This window comes from Tyto alba, unplaced genomic scaffold (genome assembly GCF_018691265.1).
Source record: "Tyto alba isolate M040663 unplaced genomic scaffold, T.alba_DEE_v4.0 Super-Scaffold_22, whole genome shotgun sequence".
Classification (NCBI taxonomy): domain Eukaryota; kingdom Metazoa; phylum Chordata; class Aves; order Strigiformes; family Tytonidae; genus Tyto; species Tyto alba.
Genome location: NW_024881296.1, coordinates 19570720 through 19578488, shown reverse-complemented (window position 1 = coordinate 19578488; position 7769 = coordinate 19570720). Strand labels below are relative to the sequence as shown.

At 34.1% G+C, this 7769-nt stretch overlaps 1 long non-coding RNA gene across 1 annotated transcript; it reads right to left on the bottom strand.

The window, feature by feature from the left end:
- Positions 1-223: 223 nt before the first annotated feature.
- On the bottom strand, positions 224-2299 carry LOC122153704. Its single transcript, XR_006165570.1, has 3 exons — positions 2288-2299; positions 600-603; positions 224-503 (listed from the first exon to the last, which is right to left on the bottom strand). It is a non-coding gene; the product is annotated as an uncharacterized LOC122153704 (long non-coding RNA).
- Between the last annotated feature and the right edge of the window lie 5470 nt (positions 2300-7769).

Sequence of the window (7769 nt, the reverse complement as noted above, 5' to 3'; positions counted from 1 at the left end):
AACTGAAGTGTTTTGGAGTTTTCAGTCTCCGTATATTTCTAAGTCATTACTCAGATACTGCTAGTGGATTGTAATGATTTCCAGGAGGGGAGCATGTAATATGTACATTCAGCATTTAAGTTTTCTTACTATGTTGTAGTTGTTCTTTAGATGCCAAAGCAAAATTACAAATAATGATACTAAGGGGTTTCTAATTTTAACCCAATCTATTCCATCACTTCAACATGTATTTAACCTTACATTTCCTTTAATGCAATCCATGCACCTTCTTAACAGCACGTATAAGCCTAAGCTACATGAGGAGAAGATATGAATTACTCGACTGATAGCATGACTTACTTGCATCCGTACAAAACTTGCATCATTACTTGCCTTTTATCATATTGTTTCTGCAATTTGATCTATTCTGATGGATACTTGGAACATATTAATGCAGAATCATATAAGCATGGAACACTTGAGGTGAGAAGGGATCTCTGGTGGTCATCTGGTCCAACGGTCCACTCGGTCATAAATTGGATCCAACTTCAAAGTCAGGTCATGTTGCTCAGGGTCATGTCTGATTTTTGCATATCTCCAAAGGTGGAAATTCTGTAAACTCTGCTTTTGCATTATTACAAAATAAAATTACAATTTCACATCCCATGGCTGCATTTCTGTTTTCTCAGTTTTACATTAATAGTAGGGCTAAGCTAGGATGTCAGACATAAATGCTGGTACAGTCAGGACAGGTTTTAAACAAGGTGAGACTTTTATCCGTCTAGAAAAATATAGGCTGATACTTTACAGGATAATGAATATTTTTTCATATATATTTATCATACACATTTTATGTTATTCAGTCAAGTAAAATACAAGTGCTTCTTATTACAGTGTCACTTTAAGATCTGTGTAACAAAAGTGAAGTAAATATGAAATACAATCTGTCTCCATTAAAAGGCAGCAAAATATTACAAGTGAAATCAACACAAGCTTTATAAAATAGCCAAATTAAGATGAAGTATGACTGTCTGCCAAGTGAAGAAGGATTTTCTTGGACTAAATGAATTAAAGCTAAAATATGATGGACTAAACTAATTTATCCATTCTTAAAAGACATTTCTAGTGCTGCAATTTTAAAAATGTCTTTCAAATATAGTGATCTGTTTATATACAGTATTTTTTATGAAGTATAACCTTTCAGACAGCATCTTTCATCAATGAGTCATTTTAAGTGACTGCCCACTACAAGAAAAAAAACTTACATATTTTATTACTGTCATTATAATCACAATGCATTAGTTGGAAGGGGATTCTTGTTGTACAGTACTTTAAGAATCTAGACAACACTCATTTAGACTACAGAAACATTAGGCCTTTGTTAAAAGTAGCTACTATTTCATTGGTACTTTTTCTTCTTACTTTAAATTAAAAGCAGTGAACTACATAAACTGCAAGGCTAAGCACACAAGCAAGCAAGCAGACAATCCCTTTAATGGTGTTGAAGCTAGAAAATCCAAAATGCAACTATGCTTCATTTAATTTTAGGATTCTTTTTTTTTAGTACATTTAATTCATATTACCATTTTTCTGTGACTAAATGCTTCTTGTAAAACCAGTTCAGAAATAATAATACCAGATACATGTTTAAATTTTCTAATTAGCTCAGTTGTGTGATAAAATTTCAGATTTCAAAACAATTAAAAGATTTCCCATAAAAACAAGTATTCTATATGTTTTCAACTTCATTCCAAGCACAGCAAACCATACCTCTTTCCATATCTTCCCTCTCCCTCCCAGTGAGTGAAACAGGAGGTGAAATGCAAGGACAGCTGAGATTCCAAAAAATAATGCTAGTGCCTTCCAATTTAAGAACATAATAATTAGAAATTAACAAGGCAAATAATTGTTTCAGAGAAAGTAAATGGGTAGCAAGGCAAATGGGTAGGAAAATCCTAAAGTATGCAGGACAGTTTCCAATTTACAAAGACAGTAAGCCGGACAATTCTCATTTTTCTCATTCTTTACATTGGTTTAGGTTCTGTCCCAAGACACTAGTCAGTGAGCTTCTTGAGTAGGCTTTAGGTCCAATTGGTAACTTAATCTAAGACTTTTTAAAACCCTAATTAAGGCAATTGAATTTTGTCATGTAGTAACTGTTTGCATTAAAACCTAGAGGAAATTGTAAGCTTTTATTAGATCAGCTCAACAAGTGCTATCGTGCATGCCATTGTTCTGGCCAGAATTTAGACCTATTGCAGAGATTAGGTTCAGAAACTTGATGTATTATCATGGTTTTGAGCTCTACTTCAAGCAGGGTGTGTAAGGAGTCATTAATATCTGCTCCTTCAAATCTCCCTGTAAGTCACCATCCCTTTTGCCATAGTACCCCAGTTAGGGCTGGTTAAAGCATCAATTAGGAATAGCATATATCTGTTAATTATACCTGTATTTTGTAGTGCATTACCATATAGACGTTCAGGGCAAAAAGACAGTTTCTGAGAAACAGGGGGAGAAAGACTCTTGGTACAGAGGCCCACCTCTTTAGGTTAATGGGTTAATGGGAAAAAAGAGATTGTCTTTATTTTAGCAACTAGAAATTGAGACACACACACAAGTAAAGTCATGCTTGATTAGTTGTGCAAGTATCTGCTACGAATTGTACTGCTTCCTACAGCTATGCCTAAATTACAGTCTGCAGTTTGAAACTGTTTAATTTGCATTTGATTTGCATTTTTCCCCTTACCCATAAATCAAATAGCTTTCCTGTAACGATGTTGAGGCGTGTCCAGAGGTATCATGGTGGCTACAGGCTTAGCTTGAGGATACCCACAGCTCTGCCTCCCTGCCAGGTTGAGGAGATCTGTTTTCTTCTTCTCTTTCCCTGGCCAGCCTCACTCCCTCCCTCCTCTTTATGAAAAGTTTCCAAAATGCATTTTGCTATTCTCATTTTGTTGTCCCCAGTCTTACCAGAAATAGTGTGTGGTCCCTAGCAGTAGCTTTTAATGTATTTTGTTCCTTTGAAATTGAACAAATCTATCATGGATTTCTGATGACTAGGCTAGGCTAGATGTCAAGTCACATTTCCACCACTTGCATGTTCCTCAATTCCTAACCATGTATTTAGGAATTCTCCATATATTAGATGCTATATCCATGTCTACAGACTTCCTCCTGACTACTCCATTCAGGTTTGGAGGCACTCATAGATACACTGTATTTCAGGAATCCCTTAGAGCCCCCACACACTAGAAGCCACTGCATAGAATAGTCATGAGGCTGCTATGTTTTTTGTTAGGTTTTTTGTCATAACTTTGTCTCACTCATCGTGCACTGAACACAGTTTTTTGTATCTGAGAACAGAGGCCATCGAATAGTATTTTCAATAAATTATTCCCATTTAAGCATAAATTTGGTAAAGTATATCTCTAACTGCTAGATTCATAATGCTTGTGACTTTGGAGCTTTCAGGTGTGGACAGATGTATTGAAAAGATGTTTTCACAGAAAAAAATCATATTAGAGTTATACCATGATAAAACAAGCTCTTCCAAAATGCAGCATATAAACGTTAACAAATATTGTCCCCCCCAAACCCTGTACATTAAACTGTTCACATAACGCTAAAGAATAATGCTTTCTTCCTCACAGCTTCTGAAAACATGGTACCTTCGAGCTAAGTAAATGACTGAGTGAAATAAGAAGTTTATCTTTTCTCCCTATTCTGTTCTGCAAAGGTTCTTATTACCACTCTATCACCATTGTATCTGTGAGTGAACACCGGTTCTGCATTTAGCACTATAACTCTCGTCTGTCATACACAGCTTGTTTTCTCTCAATCTCTAAGAAGAATTATGTGAGCAGTATAATGTTTCCCTTTGGTACTTCTCTTTGAGGTGGAGAGTTGGTTGCATATACATACTGCTGTATTTTCATGCGAGAGAAAGTATGATCAAAGAAATGTGCCTTACACTTCAAGCACAAAATTACATTCATGACAATTCATATTTCATCAAAACTGTCAATTAAATTTAGTGAAAAAATAGAACCTTCTTTAAACAATAAAGAAAAAGCTTTCATAATGGTGAAAGCATGGAGAAATATTTCTTCTAAGAATGTAAATAGAATAAATAAATACTTAAAAAACTGGAATGTTTTTTAAACAAACTTTCACTACAGAGATCTTTCTATACAAAAACCAGATAGCTCAACCAGTGAAACTCATGCCCAGTAGAAGTAAAACAATCTAAAATTTAATAGGAGCAAAATCTTCTCATGTATTTTCATGCTGGAAATTACCAAAATTAAACAAATTAAAGGAAGAGCATAAATAGGGAACAGCAAGATTCATCTTTTCTTTTGAAATATTTTGAAAAGGTAGTAATCTACCACTGCCTAATATTTAACTTCTGAAGTAATGATGTGCATTGTGTAGTGTTTGTGAAATAAACATACAACTTGAGACAATGTTAAGATATGACACCCTCCCCAGTCAGAACAAGCTGGACATTTCTTTTGTATAATAGAAAGTATGCAAGTGAGTAAAAAATAATGTGACCTGGAGGTCAGTATCTTCCAGCTCCAGTTGATAACACACCCCAAGATTTAAGATATTCTGGGGGAGGTCTCTTCCTTCAGCTACTGCCTGATTGAACGTGGAACTGTGAGTATGGGTGCTTCAGCCGACCTTGACTACCACAGTATTACGTGAGTGAGAATTATGCAAAGGACAATGTAACCCACCCTGCCACCATATTTTTGTGCATTTTTCTTTTAGACTTGTTTTACTCAACAACCATGCCCCTCAGCTGTTCCTTTGAGTGCTCTAATGTAAAGGTATATATGATACTTGAAAATCCAAGGGAAAGGTACTTAAAAATTACTTTCAGTTTTATGAAAATGTTTGAACCAGAAAATATTTACTGAGATAATTTATTGTGTAGATTTGCATAAAATTTGAGAACTTTCCAGTAACAGGATAACAAAGGATACAAAAATATTTGCTTGCCATACTACCAGATGTCAGATAATCATCAGGAGCAGTGTCAGATGTTATGTACTCTTGGCTTTTCTCCATCCTCCCCATGTGGTTCCTTCATACATTATTCTGGTGCATCCTGAAGGAACTTTAAACTTAATGTTTCCTGTGAGCTATCTCATCACAGTTATAGCTACTGTCTCTTGATGATGATCATTAAGCCTGTCACCCTTCACTTGGACCACCTCTTAACTATGTCTTGGGTAGCCCCTTGTTTGCCTTCAGTTAACACACAGACAATCAGACCTCTTGGTCTTCCTTCCAGAACATTATATTATTCATACATCAGATACAGCTCACAGTGTGAGCTTGCATCATCAGTACTAAAAGTAGTGTATTTGAATTCTCCCCCAGCTCTCTCTCCACAGCAATATGAGCTCCCGTTTTACTTCATCTTCTTTCTCACTGTCAAGATTTCTCTCCTCAAGGGTGTGTTCCTTTCTCAGGTCCTCATGCAATAACAACTAATGCAACATCTGTCTGGTATCTTTAAAAACATCTTTTCACATTTTTTTTTTCCATGAAACACAGCAACACAACTTTTTATCCTTGCCCCTCATTTACTATTATAGCATTCTTTCTTTTTACCCCTACTTACTCTTTATCTGCTATTATCTCAACTTCAAGCCTTTTGTCAGCATTTTCAAGTTCTGCAAGAACTGTTCCTCCTTAACATACTTCAACTAATTTCTGACCCTCATATTCCTAACTTTTACTACTTGCTTTGGAGTCTTCTCTTATCTTCCATGTTGCCCTACATGCATATACATAAAGTTTCTGAAATCAATTTACAAGGCTGAATAAGCCTCTCAGAAAGTCCTGTTCCTTTCATCTAACCTAAGTTAAGCTTAAAAAAGGAGAAAAGATATTTTTCGTGTCTTTTATCATATGTAATTTATGACTTTTCTCATAGGGTATGAATTTCTTTTCCTTCCCATCACATAGTAAACAATGTAGCAGGAAAAAAAAAAAATCATAATAGAAATTAAAAGAATGGATCTGAATTGATATACCTTATACACACAAGTCTTAAACATCACAGGAGATTGTTTTGAAAGAAAAAAATAACACTTTTTTTTCTGAAGTATCTTTGTACACATAATAATTATTTTAAGCGTCTGAGGTTGCTCTAAGACTATTTGCTTTCTTGACATGAGGGATGCTGAGAACAACTTCAAGGTAGAGATGCATCTACCTTTAACAGAGAAAAAAAAAAAAAAAACAAAACAATAAAAGCACAATAAAAAACACAGCTTTAGTATTTTTAATATTTTAGTGAAACGTAGATTGTCAAAGGAACAATAGATAAAGGAAGACTTGGATTGTCTTACTGAGTCTTTAATGATGTCCATCTGAACAGCTATTATGTAAAAAAAAAAGTCATTGACTATACCTACATAAAAGACAAAAAAAAAGAAAGTAAAAAGAAACAGAAATAAGTAGTAAATTAAAAACAATAATAATACTAACAGAATATTACAAGATATGCTTGATGTATGTATTGATATATTGTATATTTATTAATGATCTGGAAAAGACAGTTAATGACATCTAGGTGAGAGAACTAGTCAGAAGCCTTCATAAAGCTAAGAAGAGCCATATGAACAGCAACATAAAATGCTGGTAAATTAATATATGGAGTGGGAAAATTTCAAATACAAATATGGATATTTGTTTTCACTTTTTATATTACCAGCATCATGCCTGTAGAAAGCTCAGGGAGAACCTGTGCTTGGTAATATCAAACAAATAAATTGTTACTGTACACAATCAATGGAATATATTTCTAAAAAGATACTAATAGCATACTGAATTGAGACTGAATTTTGTCATTCTAAACATTATTGTAAAATGAAAATAGGTAAGGTAGGTTTAGGAAAACTGTAAGTAGATATTGGAGAGTAGGTCTATGTCATTTGGGAAAGAGATGAATTAGAGGCATCAGTTATATACAAATGATAGTGAAAAAGGGAAGTTTATGAGCCTGTTACAATAAGGGGATGAGTCTACACATGGTCATCTAAGAAAAAAAATACAAGTATTTAACTAAGTGTTAACAAATGAAAAATTCAGAACAGGCAATATCTCTTATACTATACAAAATGAAGTGTTGAAATTTAATGCAAAAAGTTATTCAGCTGAGAGCTTTGAAAGATTTTAAAAAAAAGATATTTGGATGATAAATAAGAACATCCACTAATAATTGGCTGACAATTTTGAAAAATGTTGCATATAGACATTCATGACTGAATTAATCAGAATTTAGCTGGGATAAGGAAGGAGTTTCCTCTACAGAGAGATCAGTTGTATTTCTTCATTTCGGAGTTTTTTCTAACTTCCTGTAACTATGAAATATTGTCTGCTGTCAGAAAGGGGATTGTATGGATCACTGTTTTAATTCTATTGGTAAACAGCTGTTTTCCTCCCAACAAAGGCAACATTTGTTTCTTTTGTGATAGCTTTTTACTTAGGACTGAGTTTCTTTCTGCTTACAATATTTATAAGTATCTCATTTTCTTTATTGTTAGCATAGGTTGAACCTCTGTGCAGGAGGTTTTCTGTTCCTGAAATTATTTTTGGAATTCTGAAATTTCCCTTGATATCTTGGAACAAGTATTTCCTACCGTCTAAACAAAGTTAATGGGAAGATTCATCACTTCTTAATATAAATAAGAAAAATTCCCTGTATTGTTTGTATGTGTTTGAGAAACCATGTTAAACTTTATACATATTTGGCAAACGCAGTATCTGAC